This window comes from Maniola hyperantus, chromosome 25, assembly GCF_902806685.2.
Source record: "Maniola hyperantus chromosome 25, iAphHyp1.2, whole genome shotgun sequence".
Classification (NCBI taxonomy): Eukaryota; Metazoa; Arthropoda; class Insecta; order Lepidoptera; family Nymphalidae; genus Maniola; species Maniola hyperantus.
In genome coordinates this window covers 4,592,604-4,616,858 of record NC_048560.1, presented here as the reverse complement: position 1 = coordinate 4,616,858, position 24,255 = coordinate 4,592,604, and the positions used below count along the sequence as shown (strand labels likewise).

Here is a 24,255-nt window from a genome sequence, read left to right as displayed (position 1 = left end):
TAACTATACCTATGCAAAAAAATCACATTGATCCGTTGCTCCGTTGCGACGTGATTGAAGGACAAACCAACAAGCCAATAAACCAACAAACACTTCTCTCCACTTTGGCATTTATAATATGGGTACTGGGTAGTGATTATGATTACATTATTGTCATTATTCGGATCCATGCAATGTTTGTGGTTGATCTACTGGTCCGGTACTTTGGCAAAGGAGAAAGTTGGATATAGGATCTCCCCTTACAGAGGGAGTGTAGTGTTGCTTTTTGACTCGGAGTCAAACTGACGGCTATCGCACGTGCGGTGCAGGATATTATGACTTTGCTTTTATTTCGTGTACTGTTGCTTTGTAGTGATGTGATCATACTATCGATATTTTTTGTTTTTATCGACTAATTAACGCTTTTCTCCTAAATGTTACCCAGTCCAAGAAACCTCTCACCTGACCTTACCTGGGATGAATTTCATGCCTTTTTAAATGAGAAATGTAGAGTGAAATGAAATCCCTATCCATACTAATATTATTAATGTGAGTGTCTGTCTGACCTGATACCTTCCACGATCTAAAATTTGGTATTATTCAGACATAGTTTGCATCCCGGAAATGAGCATAGACTTTTTATTTCGGAAAATCAAAGACGGGTTTAAAAAACCTAGGTACCTAAATCCATGCGGATGAAGTTGCGTGCACTAATCAATATAAAATAAAGGCGAATACGAAGCGAGCGCGAATTTTTTTTAGCAAAAAATTCTGAAGGTGTGTCCTTCTATTACTTTTTCATGGGCCATCTCCTTAACCAAAATATGGTAACTATCTACTATTCAGAGATAGCTTGCATCCCGGAAACGAATATAGGCTTTTATCCCGGAAAACGGCGTAGGCCTTTTATCCCGGCCATGGCTATTATGGCTTAATAATAGCAATAATTATAAAGTTCCAACTTGACGCAGCTAGAATCGAAACCTGCGGGGTGATTCGCAACTCAGTGTCCAATACCAGCCACCGAGCTCATTTCACATTAGTTAACAATAAATGTCAAATGAGCTCGATGGCTATCGTTCAGTGTTACACACTGAGTTAGGGAATCAGTAGGCTGGACTCACTTGTACCACAAGGCACACCGCTGCGCTGCACTGTGCAGTCACAAATCGAAAATTTATCAACAAGTATGTACGTATGTCAATTTATTTAACACATGTTCAACACAAAAATCAGTGACCACATTTTTCAATTTATAAAATGACTTTGCCCTTTTCATCGTAATTGTATTTATCAGAGCTTGTTATCGATTTAATCAATTCGAGAAAATCTGTAACGACACCGATACGTAAGAATAAATTGATTTCGAGAGAGAGCAGAAAAAACTGATAAAATAATAATATGTCAGCCAATTAATTGAAAAAATATGTCGATTGATTTCACCTTCTTGTGAATGTGGCTACATTGCGCCAATTTGTTATGTTAGCATTCAGTTTTTATTTAATTAAATAAAATGCTTGACTTCTTAATATATTGGCTTGCGTTTGACTGAAATCACTGCACCTGATATTAAATCTTATTATCTAAAAAAACCAAAGAGTGCCCACCGGATTAAAAAAACCTAAAGCCATCTAGTTTATCGATGAATCTCTATCGACCATTGACGTATATATTACTTCGTATTGACAGGGTTATTGAACAAACAAAATGGCACCGACTCATTGGTGCTTATGCAGCAATGCAACCTCAGTGACGTCAGGATTTCAAACGGGTCGTTCATTAGTATCTAAGAGACGCACAACAGACGGAAACGTTTAAGTGCGGAAACCAGCCAAGAGAGAGAAGTATCTAAGAGGTGGCGCTGATTATCTTGCCTATATTATCTTGTCATTTGTTAGTCGATAGCATCGCTTAGTCGATAGCATCGATATAAATTAAATTAAATTAAATTTTATATCGATGCTATCGACTAAGCGCAGCCCTGCGTGCGATATGCGTGCGGTCATTGACCGCTACGGTACTAATGAATGCACTCGCTGTGAAGATAAAAAATATTTTTTTAAACGCCTAGAAAATGTCCGAAGATATGAACTGTAATTATGGCCGGCGGGCGTACAGTAAAAATGAGAAATGAATAACCGATGAAGATATGCATTGTGATTAAAAAACCAAGTGCCTCGCTTGATAAGGGAATAAAAAACTAGAGACAAACCATGGTGGAAATAAAAAAATATCATCATTATCATCATCATGATCAACCCATCGCCGGCTCACTGCAGAGCACGGGTCTCCTCTCAGAGTGAAAAGGGTTTGGCCATAGTCTACCACGCTGGCCATGTGCGGATTGGTAGACTTCACACACCTTTGAGAACATTATGGAGATAACTCTCAGGCATGCAGGTTTTCTCGCGATGTTTTCCTTCACCGTTAAAGCAAGTGATATTTAATTACTTAAAACGCACATAACTCTGAAAAGTTAGAGGTGGGTGCCCGCGGATCGAACCCCCGACCTCCGATTAAAAGGCGTTACCTAATACATTAGTAACAAACTTATTATATACTAGCTTATGTTCGCGACTTCGTCTGCGTGGACTACACAAATTTCAAACCCCTATATTATTCCCACAAGGGTTGAATTTTCGAAAATCCTTTCTTAGCGGATGCCTACGTCATAATAGCTATCTGCATGCCAAATTTCAGACCGATCCGTCCAGTAGTTTGAGCTGTGCGTTGATAGATCAGTCAGTCAGTGAGTCAGTCAGTCAGTCAGTCAGTCAGTCAGTCAGTCAGTCAGTCACCTTTTCCTTTTATATATTTAGAATATTAGTTGATATAATTAATAAACTTACAAACTTAAGCAGACATTCAGTGTGCTTTGAGAGCGCTGTCCTGTCTGTCTGTCTGCTACTATCACCTTCAGGACAATGTTGGGACTTCTCTCCATATCTCTCCTCTCCATATCCTGCTGTTGTCATATATAGATAGAGTGATTCAAGAAGAAGGCTTAGGTAGGTATATGTAAAATTTAATATTGTTTTGTGCTATTTTGTTGAAATAAATATAAAAAAATTATATAATTACTAGCTGATGCCCGCGACTTCGTACGCGTGGATTTAGGTTTTTTTTAATCCCGTGGGAACTCATCAATTTTCCGGGATGGGTAACCTATGTCCTTCCCCGGAATATAAGCTAACTCTGTACCAAATTTCATCAAAATCGGTTGAACGGTTGGGCCGTGAAAAGCTAGCAGACAGACAGACAGACACACTTTCGCATTTATAATATAATATTTATAGTATGGATAATTATAATTATAAATATTGTGGCTGATTCCATTGTACACAATCTCTAAACTAAACTAAAATGTCACGCCTAAATCTATTGCTATTCCTTTCATAATGTTGCTTGCGGAAAAGGATGGCACTAGATTTAGACCTGCTAGTTTAGTTTAGTTTAGAGATTGTGTACAAGAGAATCGGCCCCATTGAATAATAATCAAAATGATTATTATTTACGAATCAACTAGGTAAAATCATCTCAAAGGTTATCTCGCCGTCTGCCGTCAGTCGTGGGAGAGACCATTCATTTGCGACCTTCGGGACGACCTCGTGCTTACGCTCAATTGATTACTAATTACCGAGGTTTCGTAATACTAGATGCTTTGTTTTATTTGTTATTCTTTATTAGCATACTAGCTGATGCCCTCGATTTCTTTCGCGTGGATTTAGGTTTTTAAAATTCCCGTGGAAATTCTTTGATTTTCCGGGTTATAAAGAGACCTATGTCACTCTCCAGGTCTTTAACTGTACCTTTGCAAAAAATCACGTCGATCCGTTGCTCCGTTGCGACGTGATTGAAGGACAAACCAACAAATTTACTTCACGAAAAATCATGTTAAATGTTCATGTTCACGTTTTTTAAAATACACCTAATTCTGAGAACAACAAACAGACTATAACAAAATAATAGAGGGAATTCTAGCACGAGGCGAGAGGAATAAATAAATAAATTATAGATGCACAACACTAGACATATGTCACTGTCACGCCAACTATCGCTCAGCAGTCGAGCGCGGCGCGAGAATTGGGTACGACCTTAGAATACAAAATGTGTGACACGGCAGAAAAATTTACTTTGCATAATCGGTGCATGACCTTTGGAGGCGTTAAGTGTTTTGAACTAGGTTTGCGCAACACCAAATATTATATTACTAGCTTATGCTCGCGACTTCATCCGCGTGGACTACACTGCCAGTAAGAACCCGGGACCTCCCACTAATAAGACCACAGCGCTTACCACTGCGCCAAGGAGGTCGACAAGAAAAAATCATGTAACGTCCATGTTCACGTTCTTTAAAATATACACCTAATTCTGAAAACAACAAACAGACTATAACAACATAATAGAGGGAATTCTAGCACGAGGTGAGGCAAATAAATAAATAAATTACAGATGCACAACACCAGACATCTGTCACTGTCATGCCAACTAATGCTCAGCAGTCGAGCGCAGCGCGAGAATTGGGTACGACCTTAGAATACAAAATGTGTGACACGGCAGAAAAATTTACTTTGCATAATCGGTGCATGACCTTTGGAGGCGTTAAGTGTTTTGAACTAGGTTTGCGCAACACCAAATATTATATTACTAGCGCTCGCGACTTCGTCCGCCTGGACTACACAAATTTCAAACCCCTATTGTACCCCCTTAGAGGTTGAATTTTCAAAAATCTTTTCTTAGCGGATGTCGAAATCATAATAGCTATCTGCATGCCAAATTTCAACCCGATCGGTCCAATAGTTTGAGCTGTGCGTTGATAGATCAGTCAGTCAGACCTTTTCATTTTATATATTTATGTAATTTTTTGTAAAATAGTGGATTCTAAGCATTCTGGGCTTCTATTATCGCGCATCCTGAAAAACCAAATAGAGTAGGGTTCGTATGAGAATTTTTTAATTGGTATTTTTCTACCGCAATTTAATTACCTACTTAATACGCAAATAACTACCTTTACTTAACAGAGACAATATTCCTGTATTAACTAAAACGGTAAATAATAAATACCGTAAAAGTTATCATGAATTAAATAGTAATTTGCTATGACGTCATAATACTAGGAAGTCTTGAACTTGTCTTGAAGTATAGTAGTAGAGTATTGAGTCATGGAACTGCGTCATAGTTTCTCCAGTGCACAGATTTAATAAAAAAATAGATGGAAAACGGGCTGTCAAATGGCACTAAATAAATATTCCGTAGAAGATACAGTGTCTTGAGTGGAACTTTTAGCGTAGAAATCAGTAACTAGAGTAAGAAATGTTGAATAGTTTATCAATCTTAGCAGAGTTCTTAGCGGATGATAGGAAGGACTTCGTCATAAAAATAATGAGACGAGGTCAATCAGGAGAACTATGTCATGTATGGAGAAGCGATCTGGATGCCTTGAAATTGGCTTCTCTAAATGATCAATTACCTACTTAATCATGAAACGATCTAATTGAAAGATCTCAATATTCTAAATATTCTGCGATAGCGCAACGCTATCAGTGGAGTATGTATATTGGGGCTCTCTTGTACACAATCTCTAAACTAAACTAAAATGACACGTCTAAATCTATTGCTATCCCTGTCATAATGTCGCTTGCGAAAAAGGATGGCACTAGATTTAGACCTGTTAATTTAGTTTAGTTTAGAGATTGTGTACAAGAGAATCAGCCCCAATAAAATATAAATACCTACAGATAAAAATATGCCTTTTTTGTGCTCCGTCCATTTATCTCATTTAGTCTTTGCTCAAGTGTGAAAAAGTTTGCGAAACAAACAATCATCTTACTACTATAGTAACCTAGATATAAAGTTGAAAATCGTTTGCAATTATAGCAAAAACATCTTAAAATATCCCATTGTACAAGTTTAATTGGTATTATTTGCCTTATTTGTGATTCATCGTTCATCGCGCCAGTGCCGCGTGCGAGAGGACGAAAACAGACGTACATTTTGTTTTTGTTTATTTTTTTTTAAATAAATCGCGCGGTTCTGGACTCTAGTTAGTCTTTTGTAGAGCCAAGTTTAGTAAGGAATTTTGTTCCTGTGTTTTGAAGTGGAATTTGTGCTTAGTAATACTTAATGGATTTTACGGCTTTGGGTTCTAGTTCATTTGAGCCTTTCTAAGTTAAGGACTAGATAAGTGTGACACAGTTTAATCTTACTTTGTTGGATTTTGTTGGATTACAGTTATAATTATTTTTAAGGTAAGGCAATCATTGAGTAAACTAGTTACGACGTTTTAAACATCTTAGAGAATATGAGTATGTATACAGGGTGTAACCAGAACGCTAGCAAAAACTTAGCGTTATTTTTATACTACCTAGATACAATCCAATACCAATAACCATTTGCCTCATTTTGTAGTTTTAGTGATTTAGTATTTTTCAAACCCGCAATATCTAGCGTGCAAAACTTGGGTCAATGCCCCACCTACGCCGCGGCATTGACTCCGAGTGGCCTACTTACGCAACGTTCGTTGACCTCTAGCGTCAGTCAGACGTTTTATTTGCAATTATCGTAGCGTCTGGGTACCTACCTACAGGGACCTGGATATATTTTTTTTTAATCAATATGGTTGCTGTATGGGCGCCATTTTCTTATGTGATTTTTATTTTTAGTTAGTTTTTTGGCAGGGTAGGGTTTTTTTTAATTAGGTACTTATTTTTTTCTTTATTCAACTAACCCACCGGAATCGAACCTGATATTTTACTCACAGAATAACCACACCACGTCGATAGAGACAAATTAATTATTCAGGTTTTTCGTATATTTTAATTTAGAGCTGATTTTCATTAAATATACGCAGTTTTGCATGCCCTCAGACTTTAACTTAAGAGAGTGACTCCTCTGTACATTATTCCACTGTTTACTCTATGATATAAGGTAAGGTTTAGATTTTAGAAGCCTGAGGCAATCCGTGATCTACCGGTAGTAGGAATTCTAGTATTGTAGTAGGTAGCATGCCTAGGGCGTATAGAAAGTCTGGGTGGTACAGTTCGACCTGAGTTAAGTAATCTATGAAGAAGTTGGGTGAGTTTCATCATCATAATCAACCCATCGCCGGCTCACTACAGAGCACGGGTCTCCTCTCAAAGTGAGACGGGTTTTGGTCATAGTCTACCACGCTGGCCATGTACGGATTGGTAGACTGCACATACCTTTGAGAACGTTATGGAGAACTCTCAGGCAAGCAGGTTTCCTCACGATATTTTCCTTCACCGTTAAAGCAAATGATTGCGTGCCCGGGATCGAACCCCCGACCTCCGATTAGAAGGCGGACGTCCTAACCACTAGGCTATCACAGCTTAGGGTGAAGGTTTCAGAAATTTGTTGGTCCTCCCCTTGAATAATACCATGTTGTAATCTAATGGGAACACCGCCGAAGGGAGCTGATTCCAAAATATAGATTATCTCTACATAGTATAAAATAAAGTCGCTTCCCGCGTCTGTATGTATGTATGAACGCGTAGATCTTTTAAACCACGCAACGGATTTTAATGCGGTTTTCACCAATAGATAGAATGATTCAAGAGGAAGGTTTATAGGTATAGTTTAATATTGGTTTGTGTTAATTTGTTGAAATATGACGATATTTGAACATAATGTCGGAAGAAATCAAGCTTCCATCGAAAATTAATAAATGTTATAAGAAAAAAGTAGGATAAACTCAAAAACTACTCAAGTGACCTCACGGACACCACATTAGTATCTACATGGCACCCATGCGAAGCTGGGGCGGGTCGCTAGTTATATATAAATAATAGTCTAAAAAGAAAAGGTGACAGACTGACTGACTCTCACTGACTGGCTGATTATCAACGCACAGCTTAAATTACTGGACGGATCAGGCTGAAATTTTGCATGCAGATAGCATTTTGACGTAGGCATCCGCTAAGAAAGGATTTTTGAAAATTCAACCCCTAAGAGGGTTAAATAGGGGTTTGAAATTTGTGTAATCCACGCGGACGAAGTCGCGAGCATAAGCTAGGTTATAATATAATAGTATGGATTGGGTTTATTTTATTTTATTCAGATACAAGCTAGCCCTCGACTGCAATCTCACCTGATGGTAAGTGACGATGCAGTCTAAGGTGGGAGCGGGCTAACCTGGAAGGAGTATGGCAGTTTTTAATAAACCCATACACCTTTGGTTTCTATATACGGCATCGTACCGGAACGCTAAATTGCTTGGCGGCACGGTAGGGTGGTAACTAGCCACGGCCGAGGCCTCCCACCAGACCAGATCAGAAATTTAGAAATTATAAATTTCCAAATCCCTGCCAGGAATCGAACCTCCCACTAATAAGACCACAGCGCTTACCACTGCGCCAGGGAGGTCGTCAAAATCAAAGTGCATGTAAGTAGGTACAGTACCCGTAGTATAAGATTTTACGTCACACCAAACGTTGTTAGAATTCGAGAGTCGAAACACTTCTGCGTTATAGTAAACTGGATCTTAATTGCCTTGTTTGTTGTTTACACATCTACAGCCAGCGCTCCAAGCGGAAACCTTGCGAAATTAAAATCAGTGGCGTTGAATTTTCTACTTCAATTCAAGGCCCTTTAGGTCCATTTTACTTTGATGTTATTGTGTTTCGATTCTCGAATTCTAGCAACGTTTGGTGAGACGTAAAATCTTATACTACGGGTACTGTAACACGATATTTGTGTACATTATTTATGCAATATGAGTGTTTCCTGCAATAATTGCAGTAAGTAGGTAACGACACAAGTCGATAACCGGCCAGTTGCACTGCAGCACTGACCCGTGCATACCTATTGTGATAATGATTTTATTGTTGTAATCAATTGTACGAGATAATAGTGGCCGGTAGACTTATTGGCTGCCGCGACTGAATACTGCACATTATTATAATTCATATTACTAGCTAATGCCCGCGACTTCGTTCGCGTGGATTTAGGTTTTTAAAAATCCCGTGAATTTTTTTTTAATTTTCCGAAATAAAAATAAATGTTTTTAAAAAAATCGCGCCGATCCGCTGTTACGGCGTGATTGTAGGACAAACCAAAAAACATCAAGCCAATAAACTACAAATAAACACACTAAATAAAATAAAAACAGACAGACAGACATACAGACAGATAGACAACAAAGTGATCCTATAAGGGTTCCGTTTTTCCTTTTGAGGTACGGAACCCTAAAAATTAAAATTTTTGTCTGTCTGTCTGGTGCACGCTTCATGCTGAAATTAGTGGACGGATTTGAACGTAATTTAGCATACTTATAGCTAGTTATAGATATAAAAGGTGACTGATTGACTGATCTATCAACGCACCGCTCAAACTGCTGGACGGATCGGGCTGTTTGGCATGCAGATAGCTATTATGACGCAGGCATCCGCTAAGAAAAGATTTTTGAAAATTCAACCGCTAAGGGGGTGAAATAGGAGTCTGAAATTTGTGTAGTCCACGTGGACGAAGTCGCAAGCATAAGCTAGTCGAGAATAAAATGAAAGTTTTGGATTTTTTTAGTTTGTCCCAACGACTTTTCAGTTTTCAGTCCGCCCCTTATATCTTCAGGCCTGTAATTATAAATGGTTAAGTGCATGTCTGCCAATCCGCACTTGGCCAGCATAGTGGACTATGGCCAAACCCTTCTCACTCTGAGAGGAGATCGGCGCGGCGCGGCGGCGCGGTGATTACGTATCTCGCGACAGGCTTACGACAGGCGAAATCTCGCGATCAGTGCTGTCAAACGTCCGGCTAGAGAGAGACAGCAATAGCCACAAAGCAAAATAAGAAGACGAAGAGAGACAGCAACCCCTAAGGGGGGGGACGAAGTCGCGAGCATAAGCTAGTCATAATATAAAGTATCGAAGACGTCCGATTTTGCGACGTGGTGTAACTTGCTAAAATTCAAAGATCAAAGTTGCAATAAATTGTTTATGGTGGTACATATTTACATAAAATCGATTCCGAATGGATTATTGAATTTAAAATGACGAAATCAAGACTCTGGCCTTCAGGCGATGATTCTGGTTAAAATTACTCTAGGTCATGACGCTTCGATAGGCATCTCATTTGAATATTTAAATCAATGAATGATTTCATCAACGAAATACTTTATAACTGACTAGCTGATGCCCGCGACTTCGTACGCGTGGATTTAGGTATTTAAAAATACCGTGGGAACTCCCTGTTAGTGATTCAAAAGTCAAAAGTCAAATGATTTATTCGAAATAAGTAATAAATTACTCTTTTTGATGGTCAGATGTTGGATTTGTAAGATATAGTGGTGATAATTATTATTACGCAAACTTAAAACTAAAGCTACAACTAACTCTTCTTGAATTGTTCTGAATACGAATGAAACCCGTATTGAATTGCACTAAGAAATTTAGGTGCGTACCAATTTTCTTCCGGAATCAAATACGGAATGAAAATGGATTGTATGCTATATACTAACTTTTTACCAAGCTATTATACTGAACGCGATCGATTTGCTGTTACCCTATTGATGAAACTGCCCACACACCCGCACACACAACGGGCGTTCCTACCCCGATTGCCATCTCGACATGTCGCGTACCATTCTTACTTCTTTCTTGTGCAAGCTATGCCAGCAATGCTAGGAATTCTCTAAAGGGCGTCACGTCAAGTCAGTGAAGGTAGTTATTCAAGAATCAAGATGTCTAAAGACACGTTTGAGACGGCGCCGTCTACTTATCCACTATTACCATATGTTAAACTAAACTCACTTGGAATTAATTGTATGGCTGATACGAATGTTTGTTTGATTTCACTTCACACAAGGCCCCCCCGCTACTACACATGCAAGGAAAGCAAGCAACGCGTACAACCATGTTATACCATACATCATCTCAATTCTCAACCCATCGTTGTTGGCTCAACTAAGAACGGGTCTCATCTCAAAATTAAAAAGGCTTGAGATTGTCCACCACGCTGACCAATTAATGCAGACTAGCTTATGCTCACGACTTCGGCCACGTGTACCTACTACACAAATTTCAAACCCCTATTTCACCCCCTTAGGGGTTGAATTTTCAAAAATCCTTTTATAACGGATGTCTACGTTATAATAGCTATCTGCATGCCATATTTCAGCCCGATCCGTCCAGTAGTTTCAGCTGTGCGTTGATAGATCAGTCAGTCAGTCACCATTTCCTTTTATATATTTAGAAGATGATTGGGCCACCTACCTTTCTTTAATAAATACCTAAATAAAAATAAAACTATAATTATGTACACCTACGTCATAAAATTAGGGTCAATCAAATCATTAAGTAACAATAAAACGATATTTTTTATAGATATTACCTACCTATAGTTATTTTATTAGTTATCAGCATGCAAGCATAACTGTTAGTCTCCATGGATGGTCTCCATAGTGGGTGGTTATGAATAAACCTTTTTTTAAAGACGATAACGAGACGCTTCCGACACGATTTGACGACCCAAACGGGGACTGGAACCTGTGACATTTGTCACAATATTGTTTGGGGCAACATCTAAATACATAAAAAGGAAAAGGTGACTGATTGAGTGACTGACAGATCTATCAACGCACAGCTCAAACTACTGGACGGATCGGGCTGAAATATGGCATGCAGATAGCTATTATAACGTAGACGTCCGCTAAGAAAGGATTTTTGAAGATTCAACCCCTAACGAGGTAAAACAGGGGTTTGAAATTTGCGTAGTCCAGAAGTCGCGAGCATAAGCTAGTCTAGATATATAAAAGTAAAAGGTGACTGACTGACTGACTGACTGATCTATCAACGCACAGCTCAAACTATTGGACGGATTGGGCTGTTTAGCACGCAGATAGTTATAATGACGGAGGCGTCCGAAGAAAGGATTTTTGAAAATTCAATCCCTAAGGGGGTAAAATAGGAGTCTGAAATTTGTGTAGTCCACGTGGACGAAGTCGCAAGCATAAGCTAGTCGAGAATAAAATGAAAGTTTTGGATTTTTTTAGTTTGTCCCAACGACTTTTCAGTTTTCAGTCCGCCCCTTATATCTTCAGGCCTGTAATTATAAATGGTTAAGTGCATGTCTGCCAATCCGCACTTGGCCAGCATAGTGGACTATGGCCAAACCCTTCTCACTCTGAGAGGAGATCGGCGCGGCGCGGCGGCGCGGTGATTACGTATCTCGCGACAGGCTTACGACAGGCGAAATCTCGCGGTCATTGCTGTCAAACGTCCGGCTAGAGAGAGACAGCAATAGCCACAAAGCAAAATAAGAAGACGAAGAGAGACAGCAAATGAACTGCCGGATTGCTATTGCTGTCGCTACTGCACCGTTTTACGTAATCACCCCGCCGCCGTAGTGAGCCTGCCATGGGTTGATCATGATCGTGAAAGGTAGGATTCCGTAGCCAGAATATCGTTCATTGTAAAATCACCTATTGAATATTAGTCATGGGTTCCCAGTTAATTTATTATCTGTACCCTATCAATGAATAGATAAATAGCGAGCTTGTGTAGAGAAGTGATTTATATTCATTTACATATTTTATTTTCACTTTAATTTTTTTTTATGAAACTTAAATAGGCGTAATAGCGTGAATGTTTGCTACTGTATTACATAGATCTATTATATTCATCATCATCATCATCATCATCAGCCTGTGGACGTCCACTGTTGGACATAGGCCTTCCCTAAAGAGCGCCACCACACCCGCCGCGGGGTGATTTACGTAAAACGCGTTGCAGTAGCGACAGCAGTAGCAATCCGACAGTTCATTTGCTGTCTCTCTTCTTATTCTTCTTATTTTGCTTTGTGGCTATTGCTGTCTCTCTCTAGCCGCTGTTACGTGTGACGTTTGACAGCCATGATCGAGAGATTTACGCCTGTCGCAAGCCTGTCGCGAGATACGTAAACATCCCGCCGATCCTCAGCCTTCTTCATCCAGCCACTTCCCGCCGGCCTCTTTATATCGTCGGTCCATCGTGCTGGAGGGCGTCCCACACTGCGCTTGCTTAAACGCGGTCTTCACTCAAGGACTTTCCGGCTCCAACGGCCATCGCCTCTACGACAGGCATGACCTGCCCACTGCCACTTCAGCTATTCATCATCATCATCAGCCTGTGGATGTCCACAGTTGGACATAGGCCTTCCCTAAAGAGCGGCACCACACCCGGTCTACAGCCATCCTCACCCAGCCTCTTCCCGCCAGCCTCTTTCTATCGTCGGTCCATCGTGCTGGAGGACGTCCCACACTGCGCTTGCTTAAACGCGGTCTCCACTCAAGGACTTTCTGTACTGTACTGTACTTTCTGAAACTCTGTACCTAATTTCATCACAATCGATTACACTGTTGGGCCGTGAAAAGCTAGCAAACACACACTTTCGCATTTATAATTATACTTAGTATTATTGATTATATTCATTGAATCATTCATGAATGCGACGTTCTGAAAAAAAGTGGTATAAAATGGGCGATGGAATGTATTCGAAATTCGAACATCGTCGTCCGTCACTGTGGGAGACCTGCGAAACACGTGACGCTCGTCGCACGCGCTTATTATAATTAGGCTGCGGTGCCAGAGTAAAACTTAATTTTTAAGTCTGTATGAACTACGGAGCAAGTACGGACTGATAAAATACGCAATTATTATTATTTTTGTTTGGTAGGTTCCAGTTTTTAAAAATCCCGTGCGAACTCTTTGTTTTTCCGGGTTAAAAGTAGTCTATGTCCGGAGGATACCTATCCCTGTTTTAAATGTACACGATATAAGAATATGTATTTGTATAAGTACACCAAGCAGCCAAAGTATATCTCTATCTTTTAATGTTAGCATCGATAATAAAATTATAGAATCAGTTAAAAATTATAAACGTGAATTCATGAAATCAAAATAGGTACTTAGATAGAAATTCTTTGAAACGAAATATTTTGTCATCTTGTGAGGCATCGGGTTTTATGAGTTTGCGCCATCTCTATAAATGAAAAATGACATTTTAATAGCGGAATATAATATTCATCACATTTCGTAAGCCTTACTTAATTTTTAAATTAAATGGGAATGTAATAAATTATACGTAATGAACATAAAAGTAACGATTTTGTCTTTGATCCGGAATGAAAGATATTTTTTTTGAATTTGGAATGTAATAAGATCTCGTGGGATGATCACTAATCATAACATAAGAAACGGGCTTTAAAAGTGCATGACATAGTGCGTAAAAAATGACTCCTCACGCGCCATTTTAACTCAACTGTCATGTCAAAGTACGGTTCACCTTTAAAAACATAATGACTAAAAACGTACTTTTGACATTAAATTTGACACAAAAAGTTAGAATGGCGTGTGAGGAGTTAAATTTTATGCGTTTTACCTATAACAGATAATTTATTGCTGATAATAAAATAATATAAGATACAGTGCGATAAAGCTATCATGGTGCGTGGCGAAAATCGGAACTAACGTTGCCGTCAAGTGTCCCCTTTGTTCTTGTTTGAATATTCTAAGCCTTTGTTCTCCAACAGCGCCCCCTGTCAATGTCATTCAAGTGCCAAGAGAGCCTTGTCGCACTGTGGGCGACAGCTAAAATGGTGACTAAAATACTTAAGTATGTTATTAAGAAAAAGTTTAAATTTTCTCTTTTGTAGGTAAGTACATTTTTCTCAAGATGAGGTTGCCCTCATACTTGGGTGTATGGAATGCAGAATCATGCATAGGTATACATTCGAAATTCGAATGTGAAATGTCATTCGTAATTCGAATGTCATTCGTCACAAACTTGGCGCCAGGCTTGGCGCCGCGGCTGGCACTCGTTCATTGGACCCCCACTGTGGGTTTTCTGATTTACATAACTTCTTTTTTTGTTATAAAGTAGACTTTAAAGGTTCAGGTAGATAGAGATGTACCGCGTTTAAAAAAGATGTTAGATGTCTTAAAAATCACACGACTGTCCTGTCAAAAACGAACTTAATAGTCTGACTTACGAAAGAAGAGATTGTAAAAGTGCGGCTTTAAAAAAATATCCGTATGGCAGCCCTAAAATTAGCAAACCTGGAATAATCTAATTTGATACTTTAGAATTACTTATTTTTATTTCTGTTCTATCAAAGTAGGTTTTTCCAGGTCTATCATACTAGTTTCGGAGCTGCCATACTGACATTTTTTTAAATTTGCCACGCTTTTCCAATGTCTTCTTTCGTTAGCCACTTAGCCAGACTTCCGTTATAGATAGATAGATAGATAGATAGAAATACTTTATTGCACACAAAAAATATTACATAACTATTACAGAAACTAAAACTAAAAAAATAATTATGTATTAATTAGTTATAGATATGTAACTGAATCAGTATAACGCGTAAAATATAACTATTTACGCGCCTTTTAACTTTTTGTATCAAATTTCATGTCAAAAGTACGATTTTAGTCCTTATTTTAAAGTGGAACCTATGTGGAACCGTACTTTTGACAAGACAGGTTGATCTATAGAGATAAAATGGCGCGCGAGGAAGCATTTTTACGAAGTATAATATATTAATTTATTCATCGCTTTTTACGACTAAATAGCTTCCTACTGCATTTTTAATTCCTAAAAAGGCTAATTAAATTTTAACTTTTTGATTTGTTCGTGAAGTAAAAGTAATTAATCACATTATTCACACGTGGCAACACTGGGCCCATGAGTAATCTAACAGTAAACGGTATGGTATGAATATTCATTAGTTATCTGTGACCGATAACGCTGGCATCTGGCTTGAGCGCGCACCGGTATATTACTTAATCATTACGACACGATAACGTTATGGTATCGTAACGATACGTGATGTATTACAATAAACATATAAGCAAATTAGTTTTAAAGAAGAAGTAAAGTAGAGTATACTTTATTTTACACCATAAAATAATTAAATTAAATTTAAAACATCTTTATTGCTTAATACTATGACAAAGAATAGAAAATACAGGATATGCTTAAAAAAAGGGCGACCTTGTCAATACCAGTGATCTCTCATCGCTAAAATAGCAATTTCTTCCAGCAAACCCTGCAAAAAAGCAGAGGAAGAAAAGTTTAGAGAAACTGAAAGAGTTTGTTAGAGATAGTTATATTTTTAAGTGTAGCTGTTCAGTTGATTATGATTTATTAGCAATTGGTAAAAGCTGTTTATTGGAATCAAAGATTCTATTCTATTTGATTAGGAAACATTCGAAAGACGACACAATTAATTTAAATATAAAATAAACGCGATCCTAAGGCCTGATTAAATAATATTCACTGTTTTGTAAGATACAATACGTATTCTAGGTTACAATTTTTGCGCGACGTGTTTTTAAGCTAACTCCTATTTACAATTCTATTTGTATTGGTTAGTTAGGACGACATTTAAATGACCAATTGGTTTTTATAAAGAATATTAGCCTTGGCCCTTGACTAACATTCCCCCTTCCCCTCCAATTTAGCGTGAAGCTTAGGAGTAGGTACAACACTAGTGCAACGGGTGGGGTTTGAACCGGCGACCTTTCGGATTTCAGTCCACACCTTTAACCGTTGACCTTTTTTTTTCGTAGGAGGAGGTAAACCCTTATGGATTGCATTGAGCATGCCCGACTCCACTGCAGATGTTGCGCAGTCTACGGACTAAAAAACCTCCTCCACTCTTCGATAACTCCGCTCGCGGCTAACCGTTGAACTAAAGCTAAAAATGAGCTTGAGTGTTTGATAGTAAGGTGCTGATCGTTCTGTAGTGATCCTGATTTGTCGTGTCGTATCATTATTTTGTCGTGCGCTATAAATGCGGCCATCTTCGTGGCCTGTCTTAAATTGAAACCGTACCGGTTGAGTTCCTGTCCCTGATAACAATTTGTTAATCACGAGAACACTGTTATAAGCAATATTGTAAGGAAAAATAACTCAATGGTTTACTGACACATTTTGAGTTCTATTTATGCCAAAAGATTTTAAAGTTTCACCCCCTTTAAGGGGTTGAAATTTCAAAAATCCTTTATTAGCAGATGCCTGCGTCATAATAGCTATCTGCATGCCGAATTTCAGCCCGATCCGTCCAGTAGTTTGAGCTTTGCGTTGATAGATCAGTCAGTCAGTCAGACAGTCACCTTTTCCGTTTACATATTTAGATGTACCTACTAATCAAATCATTTATTCAAATTGGGTTCAATTGAATTTTGATTGTCGGTTATGGAGTTTGAGTAAGTAAAGCTACGAGGGTTTCAAACGCGCCCTGGTCTGAGAAGAAGCCCACAACAAACTCGGCCGGGTAAACAGGCTTCCACAAAAGAGCACCTTTACACGGTAGTGAGCTATGAATCGATTAACGGTAATAATTTATCATCGATTTTAAATACGATGAATCGATAAGCTTAAATTGCATTTTAAATTACGTACGAATAATACCTACCGTATCGAATTGTTAACAGCGGGGTATCTTATTTCTTAAGTTTAATTTATCGATCTATAGCTCTTATTCCATGGTGATAAAGTTGAAAATGCTATGGTTTTTTGAATAGTTTTTCTTTATTGGACAATATGAATGTCATCGCATCATGTTAACGCGTTGAAATAACCATGAAAACAAAGCGAGGCTTATAAAGAACCGGCCAAGTGCGAGTCAGACTCACGCACCATGGGTTCCGTACTCGGGTATTTTTTTTCGATATTTTGCACGATAAATCAAAAACTATTATGCATAAAAATAAATAAAATCCTGTTTTAGAATGTACAGGTAAAGCCCTTTCATGTGATACCCCACTTGTTATAGTTATCTCACTTTGAAAATAAAAAATACATTTTTTAATGTGATGTAACCACAAATTCACGATTTTCGGATTTTTACCTTTCTTCTTCTTCTTCTTTGTCGTATCGCTCTTGGCAGAGCGGTCGTGGTCATCACGAGGCAACGTCTTTGAGGGCAGATGTTATATGCCTCACGAGCATTCGCCATTTCTCCCTGCTGGCTGACAGCCTAGTACACTCGTGCAAAGGACCGCCCACAGCAGACTTAATTTGGTCGGTCCATCGCATGGGTGACCTTCCTCGCCCTCTGGTGCCCTCCACCCTGCCCTGCACGACAAGACGCTCAATGGAGTCACTCTCACGCCGGGAGACGTGCCCGAAGAATTTTAATATGCGACTCTGTACTATCGACGAAAGTCGTTTTTTAATGCCGAGTTCTTGGAGTATAGAGATGTTGGTACGAAATTCGGTCCATTAGACTCCTAGCATGCGCCTCCAGCACCACATCTCCAGAGCATCAATCTTCTTCTTCTCGACCAGTCGCAAAGTCCACGTCTCCGCAGCGTATAAAAATATGGGGAAAACAAGTGTTTGAACGAGCCGGATCTTCGTAGCTTTTGTAATGTTCCTGTTCTTCCATATTTTCTTCAGCTTGTATTACATGGCGTCCGTGATCTCTCTGATTGTATTTCCATGATGACTTTCTTGGGAAGATTAGTTGCAGTGGTTTCCCCTTGCCTTCTGCACCAGACCTTCTGAGGATTATTCAGATCCCTAGGCTGCTGAAGCCTCTTCTGACAGGTTGCCCCGCCAGGCGTGAGTGGATATCCCGCCACAGCTCGGTCGCCAGTGCCTCGTCCGTTGTCTAGCAGGGGGTACCACGTGCAGGTGAGGTTGACATTTGGGGCCGACTAGATGATGATGTCGTTCTCCCCCTTACCCCCCTTACCTTTATTTGTGCTATAAAACCTACTACCTGCCAAATTTCATGATTGTAGGTCAACGAGAAGTACCCTATATATTCTTGACAGACGGACAGACGTATGGACATCCGTCTATACGTCAAGACAGACAACGAAGTGATCCTATAAGAGTTTCTTTTTCATTTTGAGGTACGGAACCCTAAAAAGTGTTAAGTGGAATTCAATGAATTCTCTTAACGATGATCTTACATAATGGGGAATATTTCGGTTCGAGGGATTGGCTGTTTAAGTAGTTGGGTACTCATTGGCGCCGATTCTGTTGTCTTTCTGTAAACTAAAAGAGCATCTGCATCCTTTTCTTTTTAATATTGCTAAAAAAGGACGAAACATGAATTTTACATTTAAAGACTCAAAATTTTAGTGCACGCTACAAATTTAAACAGTAAGCCTTCAACTGGCAGCTTAAGTCACAGGGTTTGACGTCTCTAAATTAATTTTAACACTGTCAAACTGTGTCTGTCATTTTCATATTACATTAGTAGAGACAGGATGCGAATACTCTAAAATTTAGTTGTGCTCAGAATCAGTACCAGTTGTTATCGTTACTTTTTAATAACGAGAACATTATAAAAGCACCTGATACGAAACGGTGTTAGGGAATAGGATCAATTATTTCGTTTCAAGCCGTAAACGATATTCTTTTTCTATTTTTTAACATAAAAATAGTTATTTCTGCGGGAAAATATTTTTTATGTTAAAAAATTGAAAAATGTTTGTCGCCTACGCTATGTGACGTCATTAATCGCTTTCCGTAAAGCGTTACTTGAATAATTAATTATTTTAAAGATAAAGAAAATTCTATTTTTTTTTAAATCCCTTCATTTTATTACCTACTACAGTCCAAGAACCTATTGTTTGAAACGCACATAACTCCGGAAAGTTAGAGGTGCGGGCCCGGGATCGAACGCCGGAGCCCATGGCGGACGTCCTATCCACTAGGCTATCACCGCTTACCTCGTAAATAAAATAAACTAAATCGTAAAGAAATAAATAAAGTTTTCACTTTCCACGTTCGAAAGTACCGACTAGTTTATGATATGCGACTCGTATTAACTCGCATGAGATTCTGCGCCGGCGCCGGCCGTGCAGGCGCCGCCGCCGGGGTGACGCGGGAAAACTCACCACAGATTATACAGATTGACAGATAATGCTGTATAGAGTATAGACTACAGATAAATCAATCTATATATATAAAATTCAAAGTCCTGACTGACTGACTGACTGACATATAATATATCAACGCACAGCCTAAACCGCTGGTCCTAGAGACATGAAATTCGGAGGGTGTGTTCTTTGTAAAGAGTAGGTATGCACTAAGAAAGATTTTTTTGAAATTCCACCCCTAAGTGGGTAAAATGGGGGATGGAAGTTTGTATGAAAGTCCGTCATTTTTGAAGTTACCTACATCGATGAAAATTGGTATTTAAGCTTTCGGTTAAAAATAAAAAATACATATTTCACGATTTTTGGAAACTCTACTACCAAGGGGGTTAAATAGGGGATGAAAGTTTGTATGAAAGTCCGTCATTTTTCAAGTTATTTGCATGAAAATTGGTATTTGGGGTTTCGGCAACAAATAAAGAAATATGTATTTCAGGATTTTCGGAAATTTAACCCCCACCTCGATTTTCTAAATTCCACCCGAGCGAAGCCGGGGCGGGTCAGCTAGTCTAAATATATAAAAGGAAAAGGTGACTGACTGATTTATCAACGCACAGCTCTAACTACTGGACCGATCGGGCTGAAATTTGGTATGCAGATAGCTATTATAACGTAGGCGTCCGCTAAGAAGGGATTTTCCAAAATTCAACCCCTAAAGCGGTAAAATAGGGGTTTCAAATTTTTGTAGTCCACGCGGAATGCGGACGAATTCGCGGGGATAAGCTAGTTGATTTATGAGCGGTGATAGCCTATAGTGGCGTGGATTTAGATTTTCAAAAATCCCGTGGTTTGATTCCCCCTCTTTGATTTTCCGGGATAAAAGTAGCCTATGTCACTCTCCAGGTCTTTATCAATACCCATGCAGAAAATCACGTCAATCAATTGCACCGTTGCGACGTGATTGAAGGACAAACCAACAAACCAACAAACAAACACACTTTCGCTAGGTCTCTCTAGCTAGGACCTAGGACCTAGGTCCATGTAGAGTACCGACTAGTTTATGATATGCGACTCGTATTAACTCGCATGAGATTCTGCGCCGGCGCCGGCCTTGTATAGGCGCCGCGCCGGGGTGACGCGGGAAAACTCACCACAGATTATACAGATTGACAGATAATGCTGTATAGAGTATAAACAACAGATAAATCCATACTAATATTATAAACTAGCTGATGCCTCGTCCGCGTGTATTTAGATTTCAAAAATCCCGTATTAACTCTTTGATTTTCCGCTATAAAATCAGATCAATCTATTGCTCTATTGATACGTGATTGAAGGACCAAACAATAAAGAAAGATGGGTATCCATTTCCATATATATCTATCTAAAAAAATTTAAAAAAAATATTATTTGTGATCAAATTGGAGACCATTAATCGTGGATATTTTGTTAGTTATATTTTGTTAAGTAGGTATATCTATATTTTTCTTTAAATTTAAATTCCTTTACATATTTAACTATTTTATTTTTACCTACTGTTAATCTGTCAAGTTACTCTGTACGTTATTAAGTCTGTCTGTTTTTAAGTTAATCTATACTTTAATCTGTTAGTCTGTAAGTTAGTGCATGTTAGTTTATAAGCAAAGTTTCACCTGTAATTGACGACCATACTGTTTATTGTATGTATTTAAATGTGCGGTCTTTTATGTATGGAAGTTGTCGGTGATAAATAAATTAAAAAAAAAATATATATATATAAAAGGAAAAAGTGACTGACTGACTGATCTATCAATGCATAGCTCAAACTACTGGACCTATACCTGCCATACTTACCAAGTAATAAAAATTAAGACGGCTTTCAGAATTTCTAAATGATTAATCGTTAAAATACAAGTTGTTTGTGTTGATAGCCAATTATTTTAACAATCTTGTTGAATTTCGCAACTACTCAGAATCTGCTTTGATGGAAGCGAGTGCGTGTTTTTGCGGCAAACTAAAGAAATGTGTGATTTTAGTAAAACTAGGGAATGCTTGGATATTTTATGAATAGCGTTTAGGAACAGCTGTTGTAGATATTCATATGTTTTTAGGGTTCTGTACCTCAAAAGCAAAAAAGGAACCCTTATAGGATCACTTTGTTGTCTGTCTGTCGTGTCTGACGTGTCTACATGTCAAAAAACCTACAGGGAACTTCCCATTGAAATTTGGCAGGTAAGTTGGTCTTATAGCAGACGTTAAGGGAAAAATCCTATTAACTATCATCATCATCATCATGATCAACCCATCGCCGGCTCACTACAGAGCACGGGTCTCCTCTCAGAGTGAGAAGGCTTTTGGCCTTAGTCTACCACGCTGGCCATGTGCGGATTGGTAGACTTCACACACCTTTGAGATCATTATGGAGAACTCTCAGGCATGCAGGTTTCCTCACGATGTTTTCTTTCACCGTTAAAGCAAGTGATATTTAATTACTTAAAACGCACGTAACTCCGAAAAGTTAGTGGTGCGTGCCCGGGATCGAACCCCCAACCTCTGATTATAAGGCGGACGTCCTAACCACTAGGCTATCACAGCTTATCTTTAACTATATTACATGCAAAAAATCATGTCGATCCGTTACCCCGTTGCGGTCTGATTGAAGGATAAACCAATAAACTAACAAACAAACACACTTTCACATTTCTAATATGGGTAGGGCTATTAGCTTCAAAATCATGATCACAGTACAAAAAAAAGAACCTGTTTCATGACAATCTAAAAAGAAAAACGAAAAGTCTCCGATAACCATGTCGGAGGATTGCCAGCGAAACATACATATAAAAAAATAAAAAAAATATGGGTAGGGATGTCCCATCGCCGGCCAACTATTGAGCATGGGTCTCCTCTGGAAATGAGAACGGTTTAGGCCATAGATTACAATTCTGGCCAAGTGGCCTGACGTGTTAACCAGTAAGCCATAATGCTTTGTGATTGTTTGCCAACGATCAATGATTACTTTCAAATGAGGGCATAGACAAGGGGCATTAATACACATCCCTCAACCACACATTACCATACGCTTGATATAATATGACTTTCCCTGCACTTTCAGCGTCGATTGCACTCGCATCATAATGTCATAGACTCAGGGCCGGACTGTCTATATAGGCGAACTAGGCGCTCCATCATCATCATGATCAACACATCGCCGGCTCGCTACAGAGCACGGGTCTCCACTCAGAGTGAGAAGGGTTTTAGCCATAGTCTACCACGTTGGCCATGTGCGGATTGGCAGACTTATCACACACCTTTGAGAATATTATGGAGAATTCTCAGGCATGCAGGTTTCGTCACGATGTTTTCCTTTACCGTTCAAGCAAGTGATATTTAATTACCTAAAAAGCACTTAACTCCGAAAATTTAGAGGTGCGTGCCTGGGACCGAAACCCCTACCTACCGGACTGAATTCCCAAAGGTCGGCGGTTCAAACCCCGCCCGTTGCACTATTGTCGTACCTGCGGTCTTAGCCTGTGGGCTCCTTAGGAGTTCGCTTCGGCCGGCGCTGAACTGTAAATACTATAGTACTCCGTAGAGCATAGAGTGCGGCCAGTATTGTTCCTTGTAATTGTATACCTTTTGCACACTTTCTCTAGTTCTACTCAGTACTTATATGTCCATGATTTCACTTTGCTAGGAATTTGATATTCACTTTCATTCATTCATTCATTCATTCCACTTTGGGTCTCGGTATTATTCTGTTAACCGGTGATAGTGGCTATAGCTTAGTGCTTAAGACGTCGACCCCCTATTCGGGAGGTTCAGGTTCAATCCCGGGCACACATCTCTATTCTCTAAGTTGTTAGGTACTTAAGTCTTTATTCAGATACAAGTTAGCCCTTGACTGCAATCTCACCTGGTGGTAAGTGACGATGCAGTCGATGGAAACGTGCTAACCTGGAAGGGGCATGGCAGTTTTTAAATTAAAACTACCTGACTATTCATAAGCACTTGTAAAAAGTTTACATGAATAAAAAAACATTCTATTCTATTCTATTCCACTAATAAGACCACTGCGCCAGAGAGGTCGTCAAACTTTTAGCCTACCTTTTAGCCTATAGGGTTTCCCTACCATTGTTGTCGATGTTTCATCAAATTCTTTAATAGTCATCATGTCCTATAGCCATGTCAATGTCATATTTTATTTTTCCTTTAAACGACCATGAATTTTTTAAATCCTTAGTTGATTTTCCTACGTGACTGCAATACACAATTACTACCTCTTCCGGACTTACCTTAGCCTCGATAGATCAATGGTTAAAGGAGCGGACTAATCCGAAAGGTCGCTGATTCAAAACCCACCCGTTGCACTATTGTGTATTGTCGTACCTACTCCTAGCACAATCTTTACGCTTAGTTGGAGGGGAAAAGGGAATATTAGTCAGCATGGTAAACTTGGCTAATATTCTTT

General features: G+C 39.0%; 1 protein-coding gene across 2 annotated transcripts in view; it reads left to right on the top strand.

The window, feature by feature from the left end:
- GEFmeso (Guanine nucleotide exchange factor in mesoderm) overlaps positions 1-24,255 on the top strand; it is a 115,519-nt gene that overhangs the window by 54,479 nt on the left and 36,785 nt on the right. Inside the window, exon 1 of one of the 2 annotated variants that reach the window (XM_069507065.1) lies at positions 5,945-6,227. The exons of the other annotated variant lie outside the window; for it this stretch is intronic. The gene's annotated coding sequence lies outside the window, so the exon portion shown is untranslated. Of the gene's footprint in view, positions 1-5,944; positions 6,228-24,255 lie in introns of those variants that run through there. 2 annotated transcript variants of the gene reach the window in all.